This window comes from Diceros bicornis, chromosome 25 (assembly GCF_020826845.1).
Source record: "Diceros bicornis minor isolate mBicDic1 chromosome 25, mDicBic1.mat.cur, whole genome shotgun sequence".
NCBI lineage: Eukaryota > Metazoa > Chordata > Mammalia > Perissodactyla > Rhinocerotidae > Diceros > Diceros bicornis.
The window spans coordinates 16,188,821-16,207,996 of NC_080764.1; the positions used below are offsets into that span (position 1 = coordinate 16,188,821).

Genomic DNA, 19,176 nt, shown 5'->3' on the forward strand with positions numbered 1-19,176 from the left:
TTAATCCCTTTTGTGTGTGTAATTATAAACCATGCAGCCATGGACCCCACTGCTTAATTATTTTTTGGACTAAATTTCTAGAAAGGAGATTTCTGGTAGAAAGGTCGGCACAGTTTTGAGGCTCTTGATTCTCAGGGCCAGGCTGTCCTCCAGAGAGGTCACACCAATTGCTTTTCCCATCAGCAGCTTATAAAGGTGAGAGATCACAGTATGAGGATGGGAAGTGCAAGTACCAGGATTCCTAGCAATGCTCTGCTCAGTCCAGGGACATTATCATCTGGAAATCCCCAAAGGCATCAGCACATGAAACAAACTAGTTGCTGGGAGTTAGGGACAGAGAGGAGGGGCTCCAGCTTCTCTCAGGGTAATCAAAAGCAGGGAGCGTGAGGCCCTGAGTGCCAGGGGGCCACACAAGGCACCCTTTGTCTTCCCGAAGTGTGCCTCCACCAAGTGGGGCATAGAGTGATAAGAGGGGCTATATGGGGCAGTGATAAATACCTAGTCTGGAATCCAATCACTGGAAGCTGCCTCCCCAATGCCCTAACCAGCTGGGTGACCCTGGGAAAGAGCTTCCCCTTTGGGCCTCTGTTTTTCCATCTGATCCAACATTCTTAATTCTTTGATCTCAGAGCCAGCTTTAAGACCAGAGCAGACAGCTCTCCACCCACCCTCCCTCCATTCACCAAGTCATTTACCTTTCTTTGGTCTCTCCATGATATCCATTTTTATAAACCCTACCTCTACGAAGAGCCACACCAACCTTTTTTGGCTTCTGTTTTTGTTAGCATAGCACTGATAACATCTTAGTCGTCAGCAGGAGAGAGAGAGTGGATCTTTGTTGGAAAGTAAAGAACACGCTTTTCAAATTCAGCTTTGGTTCAGCATTGGCTGAGAGCCCCTGGCATTGTGGACATATCTCACCCATCTTCACATCAGCCCTGCATTGTAAATGGGATCTTGCCCATCTGCAGGTGGGAAAACTGAGGCTTGGAATTTACAACATTTTAGTCAAACTTACTCCATAGGTAAAAGGCAGAGCTGAGATTCAACATCAAGCCTATTTGACTCTAGGCTCCATCTCTTTCTAACACCCTCCACTGTCTCTCCAACCAGTCCTACAAAAGGATTCTTCATGCCCAGAAATATGAAATTCTCTAGTGCAGGGCTGAGAGTTGGAAAAGCATGAAGTCACCTGGATTTCTCAGATTGGTCATGCTTGGCTCAGACACCTCAAAGCCAATTAACATGTCTCTCCCTAACTTTTATCATCTATAAAAAAAGCAGTGAGAGAATTAATTAGCAGTGTCTGGCAAAACCTGCTCAGCCTCTTGGTCCTTTATACAGTACTTCTCATCCAATGAGTAAGAAGGGAGTCTCCTTTCCTCCTTCCGAGAACCAACATCTATAGATTTGGATTACAAACAGGTGCGAGCGAGCTCTTGTGACCTTCTACCCCAGAACATATCCCAAACCCCAAAATCCTCCCCCACCCTGGTCCCAGGTGCTACCTGACCTGGAGATAACCAGGTCCTGGTGATGCCAGATCTTGAATTCTCAGGGGCCTGTGTCTATCCCTAAGCAAGCATGTGGCAGAATCAGGATGTTCCAATGAAATGTGAGTCAGGAAAAATCTCAGGCTGGCTCTGAAGACTGCCCCTTATCCTAAAAATTTAGTCCTAAAAGTAAATGATGTAAAGAAAAATGCCAACAAGTTGGTCCCTGATGCCAGGCCTTGTCCCCAGGCTCAGGTTTGCCAGGGGGGTGGTGCTAGTAGAGTGGGTAGATAGGCAGAGCAGGGCAGAGCGCACACACCTACGTACACACTGGAGAAAGAAGGGGATGCTGGGAAATGACTTGTAGCCATGCCCAGAGGGAATGAGGATGGCCTTGGGCACAAAGCCAGCCTTCGAGAGGGCCTGGCCAGGCGAGAGGTCTCATTGCCTTTGCTGAGCCAGGAGCGACACCTACACTACGCCTTTATGTGAATCAGAAAAAGGCACCCCCTCTAGGTGTTGGCAGCCTGCACTACACACCATACCAAAAAAAGGCCTCCAACGTCCCGATGCTCTTGGGCTCCAGAAAAGAAAAAAGTGGATGGGTTTCCAAGGAAGCCGTGTGGTAGGATGGGTACCACAGAAAACCATCATGGTTGCAAGACTTTCGCATGGCCCGTGGGCAGAAGAGGAAGTCAAGCAATGAATGGGCTACAAGGAAGCTAATACACTGGACACTTCAGAATCCCTCTTTTTTTGTTTTCTGAACCTTTGAAAACAAAACATGTGGTGGGAAACGGGGGTCCTCGAGTGTGCTTCCTGCAGGTCCTCAACTGTCCAAGCTGGGACTGTGGAGGAGGGAAGGGGTCAGGCCGAGCCACGGCCTTGAGAGAGTGGGGGCCTTGGCCAATTCCTGTTTGTGGCCTCAGCACCTCACCCAGGGCCTAGAACATAGTAGATGCTCAATAAGTCTTTGCTCAAGGAATGGATGTGTCCACAGCAAATGTATTCATGGGACCGCTATAGTCATGGAAACCATGTGCCCAGCTGGGCGGGAGATGGCCAGATTGGGAGACAGTGGTCACTGAGGCCTATGCCTGGTGGTCTCTGTGAACAAGAGGGCTGGCAGTAGAGGAAGAAGGTGGAAACTGAGACACAGCCTTCTGTATGTTTGGCCCCTCACCTGGGATCAGGCTGGGCCTGGGAAGGAGGCCACAGGTCCTGCCGACATGGCGCCTAGTCCTCTGGGTATCCTGAGATGCCTTCTCTCTGGGCCTCTCCAGCCCTGTGGCCCCGGAATTTGCAGCCAGCAGAGAGGCAGCTCCTCGGGTCCAGCACCGACCCGAGGGAGGTCAAGCCTCCTCCAGCCAACACAGATTATTTCCTCTTTCACTACCTCACTCCCTAGTGGAAAAAACAAGAAAACAAAATTCCCCTGAGCAACCCGACACCCTGGGACCCCCGGCCAAGTGGCAGGATCCAGCTCCGCCCTCCTCCCCTCCACTTCCCTCTGGCTCACCTATACTTAAGCCCAGAGGCCAGCCTCGGGGGTTATTTATAACCGTGTCAGAGGAGAAGGAGGCAGGAAATAGGAAATTATGAAGGAGGGGGCAAGGAGGAGTGGCAGGGGCCGAGTGACCCCGCTGGCTTGGATCCGCCGCCTGCCTGGCCCGTGGCGTCAGAGCCCCGTGACAGGGAAGGCTTCCCAGCCCACATTCCTCCGGCCTCGGAGCCCTACCTGCTGCTCCCTCGCCGGCCACAGCCCTTCTCCAGGCCCAGGTGGAAGCAGTTTCATTCTGAGGCTTGTCCTAGTCTGGTCACAGTCACGTGGGCTTTTCCGACTGGAGGTAATGGTGCAGGAGCTGGGGGTCCAGCCCTGAGGGTGGGTGGGCAAACACCCAGCCTTTCACCTCTGCAGCCCTATCCTGCTCTCTTTCCTCCCTTCTCTCTCGTCTAAATACCCTGAAAGCCAGAATCTGAATGGTCAAGGCTGAGGACCCGAGACTGCTCATTAACTGCATCGAGGGGCCTCTAAACGGAGGTAACTGACCCAGAATCCCTCCGCCAGAGGGAGCAGAGTCAGGCCTGGAGCCCCCTCCCCTGGGGGCACTGGCCCCTTTTTCTGCACCCCCGCGTGGCCCCCCAGGACCGTGGCTAGCCAAGACCCTTTGGTACAAATATGAATGCACCTGATGTCCTGCACGGGCTGGGAGGGTCCATCTTTGCTTGGCCCAGAGCTGTGAGCTAGGAGATGGAACCCCGGCTGCCACCTCACATCCTGTGTAGACTGAGGCAGACGGTCCATCAATCAGTTCATTCACCAAAACATCCCAAGCGACTGCTGAATTTGTAGCACCACTAACTTGCAGACAATTTTGAATTAAGTTAGGTGATTCTTTGTGTTTGTTTTGTGGTAACACACCATCACCAACTCAGGGATTCTCTACAAGTGTTCTGAACTGGGTGTATGGGAGATGATCACAGATGGCCTTCAGGAAGGTGTCAGAAACTAGAAATCTGTATGTATAGCTTTAATCAGATTCTCAGAGAGGCTCCTGTCTGTAAAATGATTAAGATGCTCATCCAAGAGAAGTCTAGATCAGAGAGGTGAGCGCTCAGGCTAAGAGCACTTGGGGACCAGGGTGGGGAGACACATAGGTACGTCCCCCCTGCTTTTCGTCAGCTTCTCTCCACAGTACTTGTCCCCTGGACCTTCAAGTCATAAATACCTCACCTTCACACCAGCCACATGTACCTTCCTTCATGCCCCTAATGGTAAACACAAGATACTAGGATTTAAAAATCTGATGTGTGCCCAGAACTGAGCCAATTAAGATGAGAACACAAGTCATGGGCATAGGGTGGATCCTTAAATCTGGCCAATGTTTGGCCTTGAGCGTCACTCCTCCCTTCCTCCTTTTTCTTCCAGCCTCTCTAACATGCCTACTCACACTGCTGCAGCCATTTCTGTTTGGCAATCCTGGATGAGCAACTTCCCAATGCAGTGCCAATGGTATTTCTTACTTTCTCTCTCCCTACTCAACAATCACATGGCAGGCAAGTGTGCAAAAGTGGTTTTCAGAATTCTCATCTGGGTGATGTCTCACCAATGGGATTTCTAGGTGCTTCTTGAGAAAAATTAGTTCCTTGATCAGCTATGTTTAGGAAACACTGGATTAAACAGCGCTAAATAAGTCATCATGCTGCAGGACTTCTCAGAGCCTTTATTATGCTAATGATCATTGCACACATCTCCAAGAGGCGAAGACAATAAATAGCTTTCCTAAATGTGGTGGCCAAAAGAAGTCTTAAGACTGGTATTTGGAGGATCAAACCCTAGGCTTTCCCACAGTTACAAGGAAATCATCCCTGGCCCTGTCCTCACAGCTCACCTGATGGATTACAAGCGGTGGCAGTGCTGAATTTCTGCCAGGAAGGCAACCTTAGTTCTCCTGAGCCAGACAATGAGGTAGCCTTGAGTAAGGACCCAGGAGCTCCGGATTAGAGGATGGATCAAGGTCTGATGGCAAATTTGGAGGTTCCCATCTGAAGGCTCCGAGGAACTGGAATCTGCATAGTGTTCTAGGGAACTCCAGAATCTTGATAATAGGACAAAACGAAGTAATTCCCATCTTTCTAGCCTGGTGAGATAGCAGGCAAGAAGCCAGAAATAAGGGAAAATCAAACTGACTTCACCTCTCCCTGGCACTCCCCACGCCTGCTGTTCTCCTGGCCAAAAATAAAGACGTTGGCCTCAAGACAGCAAAAGTAGACAAGTAAAGGTAACAGAGGTCTCCAGCCTGCAAGGAGACTCAAATGACCTCTGACTGAGGTTCTTTTTATACAGAGCACAGAGTCTTCCTGGCTAAGGGCTCCCCTAAAGACCCATTTTAGTATCTGTTGATGCCTGTAGTATTTATTGAGCACCTACTAAGTGGGATGGCCTGTGGTCAGGAATACCCATCAATTTCCAGGCAGCAAGGCTATTCTTAGTTTTCTGGTGTCTATTTAAAGAGTGTTAATCCTCTCAGCCTCCCCCTCTGCAATTAGATGCATACCATTTTCCAACCTGGGCCACTGACCTCGCCCACCTGGGAAGGCAGAACGGACACGTGTTCCTCCCACCCTCCTCCACCGGGCCCGGAATTTGGCCTTCGTGGGCTAGGGCCGCCTGGGAACCAGCCAAGCCAGAGGGGATGTGCCTGCTCTGCCTGGACGCTTCCATCAGTGCTGGAGTCCAGGGCCTCCCTGTTCTGGTCCTGACTGGATCTGCAGGGAGGCAGAAAGTGCTAGGGATCAAGAGGAGAATGAGCCAGGCTGTCAAGTCAGTGCAGAAAGACCATGGGCCAGGCAGCAGACATAGCAGCTCAAATACACATTTGCCGTTGCACAGCTGGGTGACCTTGGGCACAATTTGTGATTCAGAGCTGGGACTCTGGAGCCGGACAGCCTGGGCTCAAATCCTGGCTCCACCACGTACAAGCTGCATTTTAGGCAAGTCACTGAGCCCCTCTCAGCCTCGGTTTTCCCATCTTTAAAGTGGAATGATGGTGATATAATAATTCCTAATATGCACGTTTAGAGTAAATAATAGAATTAATATGTATGTGTATAAAGTTCTTAGAATAGCTACCAATAAATACCAGCTGCTTTAATATTTAATTCCTCTAAGCCCAGAGTTCTTCATCTGCGGAATAGGAATGAGGGCCTCCTCACTGGGGGGTGATGCAAGTTTAAGGAGATATGCACAAAAAGGTCTTGGAATCTAAAAATGACTCGATATATGTTAGATATTATCGAATATTATTATTAATTTTATTCCAGTTTCAGCTCTATCTCTAGGCACACTACTCCAGCTCTCTGAATATCAGTTTCCCCACTTGTCAAGTGAGAGCACAAGTTCCCTGCCCTGGGACCTGCGGGGCCTGAACGTCACTTGCAGCCAAGCTGAGTCAGTAGCCTCAGAGCCTTGATCGGCCCCAGCACACCTCTAGTTTCCCCACATCTCTGTGCACAGCTCATAAAACAACGAGAAAGAAGGAAAAAAAAACGAAAAGATGCCTTGCATTCACGAATATTATCTTGACCTGTGCCGTCCTATTAATGTTGTGGGCATTAACCCCCAGTGGCTATTAAGCACTTGAAATGTGACTAGTCCAAACTGACATGTGCTGGGAGTAGAAAATACATAGTGGATTTCAAAAACTTAATTTAAAAAATTTAAAATCTCACTAATATATATATATATATATATATATATATTTTTTTTTTTTGCTGAGTAAGATTCACCCTGAGCTAACACGTGTGCCAATCTTCCTCTATTTTGCATGTGGCTCACTGTCACAGCACGGGTGCCGACGAGTGGTGTAGGTCCCGGGAACTGAACCTGGGCCGCTGAAGCAGAGCGCACCGAACTTAATTACTAGGCCACAGGGCCGGCCCCTCACTAATAATTTTTTTTAAATGATGACATGTGGAAATAACATTTTGGATATATTGGGTTAAGAAGAGTATTAAAATCAATTCCACTGATTATTTTTCCTTTTTGTCCATGTGGCTACGAGAACATTTAAAATGGCATACGTGGCTTGCATCTGTGACTCGCAATAATTATTTCTCCTGGACAGTGCTGGTCTAGCCTTACCCTTTCTGTCTCCCTCCTTGTGAGTCGCCCGGTAAGAAACTCTTCTCTGAGGGATCCAGAAGGAATTTGAACTATTTGGGGTTAACTTTTTAAAACAAAATAAAACACAGATGTTAACTATCCAGGTGAGGCATTAAATTTTAAGAGCCTCCAGGAATCTCCTCTGCCTTAAAGGGGCCCTGAATAAATAAAATCCGTCAAGCTGTCGAAGCACACCGTGATATGAGCACACTCGTCCACACCTGAGGTCTCACGTCTGTACTCTGGTTTCCCAAGCCGTCTCTCATCTGCTCTGTTAGAAAAGGGTGGGCAAGGGCTTTTGTTTTATTTTCCAAAACAATCGCCGCTGTTGAGCACGCTATCTTAGCAGCTTACAACAGCTTCTTCTCATTGGGCTGGTCAGGGCCCAGCATGTCCCAACTGATTTTTCTTTTCTGTCTCTCTCTCTGACACACACACAGAGCTAAGTGCACTATTGCCTGGAAAGGCTGGAATGCTATCGTTCTTGAAAGTCCTCATTCATTCGAGGTACTTTTATCACATGCCTACTACGCATCAGGCGATGAGCGGGTGAGTAAGACGTGACTCGCTGTACTCCAGCTGGCTCACCATCTGGGGGGAGGCACCACGTAGTAATAAGATGATGGCTGACATTTATCACGCCCTGACTACATGCCAGGCCACGGGCCAAGCCTGTGATTCCAATTATCTCAATGAATTCTGCCACAACCCTATGAGGTTAAGAGGACTGTTATTGCATACTCCATTTTACAGATAAGAAAAATGAGGCTGAGAAGGATTGGCTTGGCCGGGATTGTACAGCTAGCAATTAATGCAGCCAAAGATTTGAACCAGGCATCTCACTCCGGGATCTGTGCTCTTAACCACCTCAGAAAGTGTGGAAAGTGCAATAACAAGCCCATGAATGGTGTTCTCTGGGGACACAGAGAATAGGGTACATCATTTTGCCTGAAAAAGCAGTTGGTCTTATTCACTCAGAGATCCTACAACCCAAGGGAAATTCAAGAGGTCATCTGGACTCTAGGTCACAAAACTGGTGATCCATAGGGCTGAAGCTAGCCCAGGGACACATTTTTGTGGCCCATACACGTGTATGTGTGTGCATGTTGCTTTTTAATTGTGCCAGCGTTTAAAAAAATGAGAAGATCTTGCAGTAAAACTTTGGATTTCTAGCTTTTCCTAAGAGACTGGAACTCTGGCAACACTGGACCCACATTCTGTTAGACTGGAACTAGACAGCAGCTGTGCCCTTCAGAAGGGACATGAACTGTTCAATTTGCCATAGTCGCCACCATTCTCTATTGCCTCCCCCACTCCAAAGCCAAAGATAAGTTACAAGTTATCATCACATTTGCCCACTGTTGTTTGTCTTATAATAAAAAAATAATTGTTAATACCCATTTATTCCTCCAAAGTGGGAAAATAAGAGACTGAGGAACCATATATATATTTTTTTTTGGTAGAAGTGAGTAATATTTCATGAAGTTTCATCTGCAAACATCCAGCTTCCGTGACTGGCCTCTGTAGGCATTTGGGTTTGTGATCTGATCTAGATGACAGGTGAGGAAACCCAGGCCAAGAGAGAATCAAAGAAGGAACTGGAACCCATGCCTACACCTGCCTGCCTCAGGTGCAACCTTTTTCCCCTGTACCCATTTGCTCAGAACTGCACCCTAGAGAACAACCTGGGATGTTGAGGTTCTCCCACATTTCTCCATCCTCGTGGCCATCTGTGTCAGGAAGCTATAGTGGAGGGATCTTTGGTGGTCTCTGTCCTATTGTTGGGGAGGGGAGTGGATCGTGATTGCCCAATAGGGCATATGGTTGATCTAGGACTGCCAAACCCCCTCCTCATTCTTGTAAATGAAGGTTCCATCAGATCACACACATCTTAATCACAGGTCCTCACGTGAGCCGGTCTTCCATGAGAGAAGTCTTCTCAGCTACAGATGTTTCGGCCAAGCCACTAACCAAGTCTTCTGGAGCCAGGGACTGCTCACTGGGACTGTGGATCAGGAGGGCATTGTTTTGATGAGTATTGAGTCTCAACCCCACCTCTTATCCATCAGCTTCCGTAGTGGTGTCAGTGGGGTTCACAAGAATTTTCACTAAGCCGTTCGGCGATCAATGACAGACACCAAAGTGACCTTGATTTTTAATTCTAGCCATCGACTAGGTCTGCAAGGTTGCTATCTGTCTGGCAAATCAGCTCTGCACCAACAGGAAGTTTGGTGGTCAAATATGTCATCCGATAAAGGATGTCGGCTCATTAGTCGTTTTGTTCAGTCGAAGCCCTCGTCTACTTTTACAACCACAGAGATCCTGGCTCTTATCTTAAGAGACCATATTTCTATAGAAGTTACCTCCTAAAAGGTGTCGTTGATGGATTTCGGTGTTCAATGATTCAGCTAAACTAGAGAGGCCCGTCCAAGAAAGCTTAGAGCCAGAAACACTTGACACATAGTAGGCATTTGGGAAAACATCAATTACTATAAATATATGTGAGAAAAATATATGTGCATACACGCCACAGAGAGCCAGTCCTCCTATGTTACAGATAAGAGCCTGAAATCCAGGGGTGTTGACATCACCATGGTGATTCCAGAATCAGGCGGTGGACCAGAACTAGAACCCAGGTGTCCCCACTCGAGGCTGGTGCTCGCTCCTGTGCCCCACGCTGCATCTCCCAACCCTGGGCGTAGACAGGGACAGCGGGTATGGATTTGACATCCAAGTTCAATATCCCCAGTCCATTTCCCAGGCCCTCCCGTTGGCTACCCTGGCATCTTCTACCTGTGCCCATCAGAGACAAACGTGCCAGAGTAGTCTAGAGAGGGAAGGGCGGCACCTAACCCTTGAAAAGAGTGTAGGACTTGCCTTCAGAAGACATGGGTTCCAATCCCAGGTCCATGCATTGGCTGTGTCACCATGCTCCTGAAGCACACCTGTTCTCACTGTCAACATCCATTTAATGGGAACGATGCCCCCCACCGTCCTGCCTTCCTCAGTGGGGTGTTGTGATCATCAAATAAGATCAAGTGAACTTAAGACTATAAATGTGGAGAGGCATGAAAATACAGAGAGTAGGAAACTTAGTTGTTTGTTTCTCTGTCCTATGGGAGGCAGTGTGACAAGGTGGAAAACCATCAGATGGGGTTGGGGAGGTCAACTGTCTGTGAAAAACACTACATCACCCCTAGGGGCTGCATTTTCATCACCAAAAATCAAATGAGAAGACTCGCTCTTCTATACAATTTAACAACACTACTACTGAAAGCTCACATTTATGGAGCCTTTAGCATATGGCAGATTCTGTGCTAAACATTGTCTATGAATTATTTCACTTAATCACCAACCCAGTGTGGTTCTACGTACTATTATTTCCCCCATTTTGCAGATGGGGAAACTGAGGCCAGAGAACTTGCCAAAGCTTTTGAGTAGCAGATCTCACAAGGGCTACTCTGTTTCCAAATCTCAAAGACTGTGAGTCTATTCACGACGATCAAGTCTAAGTCAGAAGGAGATCCCTCCTAACTCATGAACCGCGGGCACTTGAGCCAAACACCTGGATCCCTCTAGTCATGAAACTACATCCTCACAAAGTTGGACCCAGGTTGCAAGGCTGGCCTTCTCCATGCGCTAATCTGGGGACTGCAGGAACCCGAGATTTCTGAACGCAACAGTCCTTCTCTGCAGGCAACTGGGCTCTGCGCTGCCTGGTGCCCTCACTCTCAGAGGGATCCAAGTTGGCGGAGGGGGAGAGGTAATTGCCGTGCAATATTTAAGGTCTCTGCTTCCGGAATGGCTCTGGTCTGCTCAGGATTTCCCCTCTCCCCATCCCTCACCCCCTGTCATCCAACGGCTCTGTTTTTCCACTGGCTGAACTTTAGCTTGGGCTCTGAGGCCAAATCTTACAGCTCTCCTTCCCTTCCCGACCCCCACAATAAGCCAGGTGGCCCCAGGCCTGGGAGCACTTAACGTCTCTACTCTCTGTGGCGCGATTGCCACCACTAGGTGATAAGGTTTACGTGAACACAAATCAGAACTGGGTGTTGGGCGGTAGGGACCGTCCCTTCTATGGCAGCCAAACCATCCCGGTCTCGCAGATGGCTTATAAATGGATCAAGAAGGTTCATCGGGCCCCTTCTCCTCCTCCAGACGCTAATTTTTTAGCAACTGAACAAAAAGAGCTCTTAGTTTCACTAGGGCTTGGATAGACACCTCATGACCTCCTGTCACACACTATTTAGTGCATCCCGTTAGCTAGAATCAATATTCATGTGCTCCAGCCTGTCAGCAGTTAATACAGGAAAGCAAATACCTGAACCCATGTTGCCTCCTCTGAAAGGGTATGCAACTCGACGAGGACACGTCGGTTCCCTGCTACCTCCCCCAGCCCCGTCCTTGGCACTGTGGGTACATAGGAATATGGCAAGGGGGGTCAATATATGGACCTGTCCACAAGGAGGAGAGATGGTAAACCAGTGTGAAACAAAAGAACCATTCTCAGAGGGGTGAGGAAGAGTGATCTACGAAGGGGTCCATGAGCTATTTTTAGCATTTCAGTAAGACAACCCAAGTCATACACTATAGTCATCCAACAGCCCATGAGAATGTTTCCCAGGCTTAAGGGAACATCAAGTTTCTTTGCTTTGGGCCATAATTAATTGGTGTATTAGCTGACTGTGTCAGAATAATGACTGGCTAATATCAGTCATTATAGATATATTTTAACTGATTCTTTTAATGTAAAAATAATCAACACTCAACACATGAAGTTGTGATGGAGAATTTTTCCAAACTTGGAAAACACTGAAGGAAAATTAATAATAATAGTCCATGGTGTTGAAAAGGCTGGGAACCACTGATCCAGTGGAAAGAGCATTGGGATAGAAATTAGAAATGGGTTCAAGGCTTGGTTTTGTTAGGATTGACTGTGATAAAATTGGGGGCAGCAGGGGAGGCAAGGCTGGCTACAGAAGAAAATCAGAAGCATCCCAAGGGGAACTCTGACAGTGAGGCGTCAGAAAACCAATGTGAGGGAAGTTGCAAAGGGATAGCATCTTCCCAAGTCCAAAGATTCCCAGCTCTTGGTCTACACAAGAGACTGATTCGCAATACAAGTTTTGGAGACAGACTAAGCAAGTGTAGGTTCTGGCTTGTCTGTTTCCTAGCAGTGTGATCTTGGATGAGGATTTCACCTCTCTAGCCTCAGATCACTCACCAGGCAGCTGACATGGGCAGTCTCCACCTCACAGGGTGATGGATATGCAAGCAAGGAATTTGGTACAGTGCCTGGCGCATAGTAAGTGCACCTCAATGAAAGATAGTTATTTTTGGCCATCCCCTGCTGGGGTGGCATTTAGAAATCCCCACCATTTTTTCTCTGGGACAGTGGTGGAATATTATGTCCAGAAGATGGGACTGGACTTATCAAGTAATGCAGACAGCATAGCAGATGCCTCCCCTCTCAGGGGGGTTAGAGGCATCCCTTTGGGTGGTACACAGCCCTTAGGTCTCACCCAGCCCAAGAATGACCCCCTCTGGGAATCTCCCATGGCAGCTTCAGAGAATTTGGTTTTTACTAAAGATGGTGTTTTTCAACATGTTTAAAATTTGGGCAAGGTGCAACCGTTCTTCTGCATCAATGACAAGGATTGGACAGGAAAATGGGACCACGTGCGACGTGGAGAATGAGAAGTTAATGAGGGATGTTCAAAACCAAGGACACAGTATGGGCCAGGACCCAGAGAGAGAATAGAACAGCTAGTGCTGGAAGGGCCAGTGATGAGAGGATGAAGAGTTAGGCAGGGACCAGACTGGCCCTTGTAAGAGCCATTTTATGACACTCTATTTCAAGAGTCCACTGAAGCGTTTTAATTAGGACAGTGAACTCTGTCTTAAACCAGCCCTTTCAGCTCCCATATGACTACGAGATCCCAGCATCTTTCTTGGCTGGGATCACCCTGCCTCCCTCTCCACAGTCCATCTCCATCTCCATGGCCATCCCATCACTCCCATCCAAGCACCATCCCAATGCAACAACAAGGGGAGTAGGGAAACAAAAGGTTGAGTCCTCTGGCTGCCACCATGAGCCTGGCCAGGCCAGTCAACTACGGGGCACCTTTGAGTCAGCAAACAAAACCCTCTGCCCGTGTCTTCAAAATACAGCCACGTGTGCTTGAACCTGGGTTCATGTGAAACCCCAAAGTCAAACAACTTAATGGAATGAAAGTCCCATTGCTTATTATGAAAGCAAAAAATAAAACCATCAACTGAATTACTCCAAACTGCCCCAAGTCAGGGCTACAGCTTTCCTGGCACTTCAGCCCCTCGCTCCCTATAACAATGCTCCCACCAACTTGGTCTAGGTGGCCCTAATTTTGCTCACTTTCAAAGGGACAAGGTGATAAGCAAAAAGAGGAAAAAACCCTAGAAAGTCAATAAAAATTACAAGTTGTTTTCTCATCTGAGAGAAGCATGGAAGTATTATACGGGGCTATGATAGCTCCTCCGTCCCTTCATGTTGCATATCCAAAAAGAACTATGTTAACACAGCCACTCTGGAGGGCAAATTGGCAGGAACTATTACAATGTAAAATGAACATAGCTTACGTCCAATAATTCCAATTGTATATTTGTCATAGAGACATATTTGTACACACAAACAAGAGGATTGTACAACGACTCTTTGTTGCAGTGCTCATTGTAAGGACAAACTGCTGTTAGAAACCTAGATATCTATCAATAGGGGAATGGTTAAATAAATATATACCTATACCTATGGGGATATTATATTATTATAGTAATATAATAGTATATAGTAATATATACAATATGACACAATATAATGTAATATATAGTTTGATTATATTTTAGAGCTAGGCTGCAGGAGTTTAAATACAGGCTCTGCTATAACCCTGAACAAGTTACCTAATTTTTCTAAGCCTCAATTTCCTCAACTGTAAAATAGACATGACAGTAATGCACCTGCCTCACAGGACTGCTGAGAGAATTAAATGAGTTAATGCATGTTAATTATTTAGAATGGCGCCTAGCACATAGTCATCACTCCATAATTAGCTTTTTAAAATTATAACCCTATGGAATACTATACATAAAAAGAATGAAATAGGTCCATATGTATATTAGCTGAGAACAATCTCTAATACACATTGTTCAATGAAAAAAAAAGCAGAATGCTATATGTGGTATTCCACTATTTAAAGTGTTCTATTATTCATGTTTCTAAGGGAAAAAACTATTATAAATTTTCTATGGGTACCTATGTATGTAAATACACAGAGAGGAAAGGGTCTGGAGAAGAAGCTAGAATTAGAGGAAGTGATCAAAAAAGACTTTACCCTTATTTTAGATAGATAGATAGATAGATAGATAGATAGATAGATTATAGATAGAGATAGATAGATAGATAGATAGATAGATAGATAGATAGATAGATAGATATGGATGGATGATGGATGGATATAGATATACACACAGATACATACATGGACATAAACTATATTCACATAACACTTGTAACTTTAAATATATAGATAAAAATTAAAGGGCTGAGGTGGCACAAATTATTATTCCCCTTTTATAAATGAGGAAACTACAGCTTAAAGGTGTCCAGTAGCGAGCCCAAACACACACAGCCAACAAGCCCCGGAGGAAGGATTTAAGCCCAGCTCTGCCCACCCCACGGCCCTTCCACCACCCCATACTGCCCCTCGAGGCCACCCAGGAGTTGACTATGACAAAGGCTCGAAGAAGGGACCTCCTTGTCCGTACTGGCTGGAATGGTAAAAGCGAAACGCAATGGAGAATTGTGTTGTTGTTTTTGTTTTTAATTAATGAACCTGTTGGAATGTGCCATTCAGCAGTGGAGCTGAATGGTTCCTGCTGTTCCTGCAACACAAACAAAAGTCCCTCCACCCAGCCACTTCTGTGGTCACTTTTCTAGCCTTATCTATCCAGGGATTGTGAAAGGGACACAGAAATGTGGGAGAGGACCTTCTCCAGGCAGCCGGGACCTCGTCTCCTGACTCTGTCTCTGGTTTTCCTCCCACCACACTGGCCATCTGCATAGACTGGGCACCTCACCCTGGGTAGCCCCAACTCATCCCCACCTGGAAAGGGAAGAGAATGGAAGCCCAAGACGTCTTGTCTCCATTAGCTGACTTCTCTCTGGGCCTCAGTGAGACAAACTGAGTCATTTTTTTACTTTGACTGGGTGGGTTTGATGGTCTCTTCCAGATCTAACAGCCAAAAAACATTAGAAATTTTCCTTTATTTTTCTCTGTTTATACCCTAATATTATAATAATAATAATAAATTTCCCCCTCCTGTAAGATGACGTTTAATTAAAACCTCTGGCCATTTCTTCATATTTTTAACGAAAACTTCCCAAATCAATAAATGAAGCATTCTCAGATGTTAACCGTCCTTTCCATTTCAGTCCTAGGAGGGGCTCTCTGCCTTAGAATATCAAGGACAAATGAGAGTTGAAAAGCTTTTGAAGAATGGCATAACTAAGAATGAATTTAGCCTTATCATTTAGCAGCTGGGGGACCTTGGGCAAGCACAATCTCTCTCAGACTCAGTGTTTTCCATCTGAAAAATGGGTGTAATACCACTCTTCAGGTGCCGGGTGGATGAAAGACACAGGGTCTGTGAAGAGCTTGCACCCAGTACGAGTCTGACAGATGGCCCTCCCCTCTTCCTGCGAAGGGCAGGTCTCCTCTATCCAAGGGTCCCAAGATGTCATCAGCCCAGTTCCCCTCCCCAAGTGGGCGGCCCTCTCTGAAGTCTGATCCTTTTTATTTTCCTTAAGTCACAAAGCCCAGTGTGTAGTGTAGTTGTGTGTGTGTGAGTGAGAGGGAATGGATCTGACTTCTTTGAAAATGGCTTCTTTGCTAAAACCACAACCTCAGATCTGATACTGAAAGAATCCACTGGCACTGGTCCCTGTCAGAACAATTCAGAGATAGCCAGGGACCATCCTCCAGGGCTGGCAGCGGGCCCCCACACTGAGCCTCACTCTCGAATTCCCAACAGGCTCAGGGGGCAGGCCCCCAACACGCCATCCCTCAGCCTCGTTCCTCTTTGCCAAGGAGGCCAAAGAGAAGGGCTTGGCGTTCTGAAGCAAAATTCTCTCTCTCTCCCCTGCCCCTCCCTGCAGAAACCACACATACACACACACGCGCGCGCACACGCACACACACCCCAATTTTCAGAAGGCTCTTGGCACTGCCCACCCCTTCCTGGGCTGGACAGAGCTGCTGGAGCAGGATCTACCCGGCGGAGGCTGCCTTCCTCATTCCCAGCCCCCTCCCGTCTCTCCTCCAGGGTCAAGGTTTTGTCAGGAGTTTCAGGGGCAGTGACTGGTGGGAAGGGGGCCACAGACGTGGTGGCTGCTGCCAAGTCCTTTTCTTTCCCCCACAGTATGTTTTATAAGCTGGCATGTAGTTTATTCTTCTCCTAAACACTTCGGTAGGGTGCAAGGCCTGGGGTTGCCATAGAAACACCTTTTAACTCCTCCTCACCCAGAAGGCAGTGCCAGTCCCCAGGGCTCTGGGGGAGAAAGGCAAAAAGAGACACCTGTGGATGAGGAGAAAGGAGAGAGAAGGCCATGGGGGGTTCCTTAGTGAGGGCTAAACCAGGCATGCCGTGCCCTTCGCCCGGCAACATGGCACCAGGCCACAAAGAGAAAACAGCCAGGAAGGTTCTAGAAGCCCGTGGGCTGGCTTGAGCATCTTTAATGGGCTACAGTGTTGACTGGTGGGCTAGTAGAAGTCAAGGGGAATGGAGAGCTCCTACACATTTCCTTCAGGGAGAGAAAGGGCAGAGTTTCAACCCAAACATTAACGAGAAAGTCTGGGAAAACTGGGAGCCACCTACTGGACGCCAGCAGGGTGCTGTAAGGCAGCAGAGGTCAAGAGCAAGCAGCCCACTTCCACACCTCCCATTTCTAAAAGCATTATCTCATCCTTGCCACCAGTGCAGTGCACCAAACCAAGGCAGAAGAGTTTTGGATCGGTGCCAGGGCATCGAAGAGGTTGGTTTTTTTTTTTTTTTTTGTGAGGAGATCAGCCCTGAGCTAACATCCGCCAATCCTCCTCTTTTTTTGCTGAGGAAGACGGCCCTGGGCTAACATCTGTGCCCATCTTCCTCCACTTTATATGGGACGCCGCCACAGCATGGCTTACCAAGCAGTGCGTCTGTGCGCGCCCGGGATCCGAACCAGTGAACCCCGGGCCGCCGCAGCGGAGCGCGCGCACTTAACCGCTTGCGCCACCGGGCCGGCCCCTCCTTCTTTATTTTTGCTACCACAATGTTCTGGTCTGGATACTTTCTGGTAACTCAGCTTTTCTCTGGGCAGTTTATTAAAGATGGTGGCAGGGGCATTTCTTGAATAAATCCAGAGAAATTACAGGAGACTTTCTGCATCAGCCCAGACCCACAGCAGGAAACCTAAGCAGGAAACTGAGTCAAGAAGTGACCCCATTGGAAGCAGGGGTCTCCTTGCTCCTGTTTCCAGATTCCCTGGTGAACTACCAGGGTGGACATCCCAAAGCCAAGGGCAAGGGGGAGGCATGAGGTCTCCCTCTCCCCACACAGCAAAAAAATCCAAGTGGACACATCCGAGCCATTGGCAAACAGAAGAGGACGCCCTCACTCCACCTGCCAGCCTCCTGGCCCCGAGTATATGCTCCTCACTGAGCAAGACCAGAACCCACCAGCAGCAGCAGCAGCAGCTCCCAGCACTACTCAGGTGGAATGTCACCTACAGGGTGAGAAGGGACAGGCCAAGTGGAATTTGGGTAGAGGCAGTCAAAGAAGAGGGGAGAAAACCCTTCCAGCCTCAGGCAGCCCAAAGGAATCCTTCCAGGCAACCCACACACCCAGCGACCAGCCAGAATCCCCCCGGGAGAGGGAAGGGCGCACAACACAGGGCCCCAGGGGACCTCCAACAAGGGTGACCTCAGGTCACACAAACACCCGCGCCTGCCAACTGGACTGACCTTCTGGTCACCACAGCCACCTCCCTGACTTCTCCTAGGCTCGGCCAGGCCCACCAGCAGCGCCCCTCCCAACCTCAGCTGCCTCCCCTGCCAGGCTCCGGCCTCCTCCCCCTCCTCCCCTGCAGCACACTTGTGGAGGCCCTCACCCAGGACCCAGTGGAAAATTTTCCTTCCCCTTTATGACTGTACTTAAAACACACATGCTCCATTCTTCACCTCTGAATCGACACAGGCAGAGGCCGGCTAGACCGTGTCCCACCCCACCCCCAGCCCGCGTACACACACACACACACACACACACACACACACACACACACACACACAAAGCAGAGGCCACTGGACTTGCATGCTTTATGAGCTGGAAAGGAGGGGAGAGATGTTTTCCAGCTGCTGCTCCTCCACCTCTGGCCATCGAAACACAAGTGTCGCGAACACTCCCAGACAAGTTCTCCCAGGACACTCTCCAGGCCCTCCATAAAAACTGGTTCGACTTCTTACTGAGTCTCTCTAATCAAGACGCGAAATCCAGCTTGGAACTGTCACCATGATGTGACCCTTGGCATCTTTGTTCTTTTGGTGACAAATCCATTTTCCCTGCTCATTCTCCCCCTCCCCACACATATTCAAGGAAAAAAAAATAGTCTTCCTGCAAATTCTCACAGCTGTGTGGTAAGCGATCCCTCACACACGCCACCTCCCGCTTGCTATCAACACTCAAATACAGTTCCTCCCGGGGAGGGTCAACCCCACGGCTTTCTTCTCATTTTTCTCCTTAAATCCACCCAAACTTGGCAGTCAAGAAGCTGGGTGAGCACTTGCTTGGGAAGCGTGAGCCTGGGTTGGGTCTCAATGAAAAGAATGAACTTCACGGGCACAGAAGATGATGAAAACTCAGAAAACTTCAAGTTTCTCCTGCAACTTTTTGTGCACGTGGCTGGCAACTTTTTTTTCTTTTAACTACTCAACATCCCAGCACTTTAGCTGGCAT

The 19,176-nt window shown here is 48.0% G+C and overlaps 2 protein-coding genes across 2 annotated transcripts in view; one reads left to right on the plus strand and one right to left on the minus strand.

The window, feature by feature from the left end:
- Nucleotides 1-19,176, plus strand: part of SYN3 (synapsin III) — a 424,113-nt gene that overhangs the window by 160,227 nt on the left and 244,710 nt on the right. The window lies entirely within an intron of this gene.
- Nucleotides 1-19,176, minus strand: part of TIMP3 (TIMP metallopeptidase inhibitor 3) — a 58,006-nt gene that overhangs the window by 38,097 nt on the left and 733 nt on the right. The gene's annotated exons all lie outside the window — the stretch shown is intronic.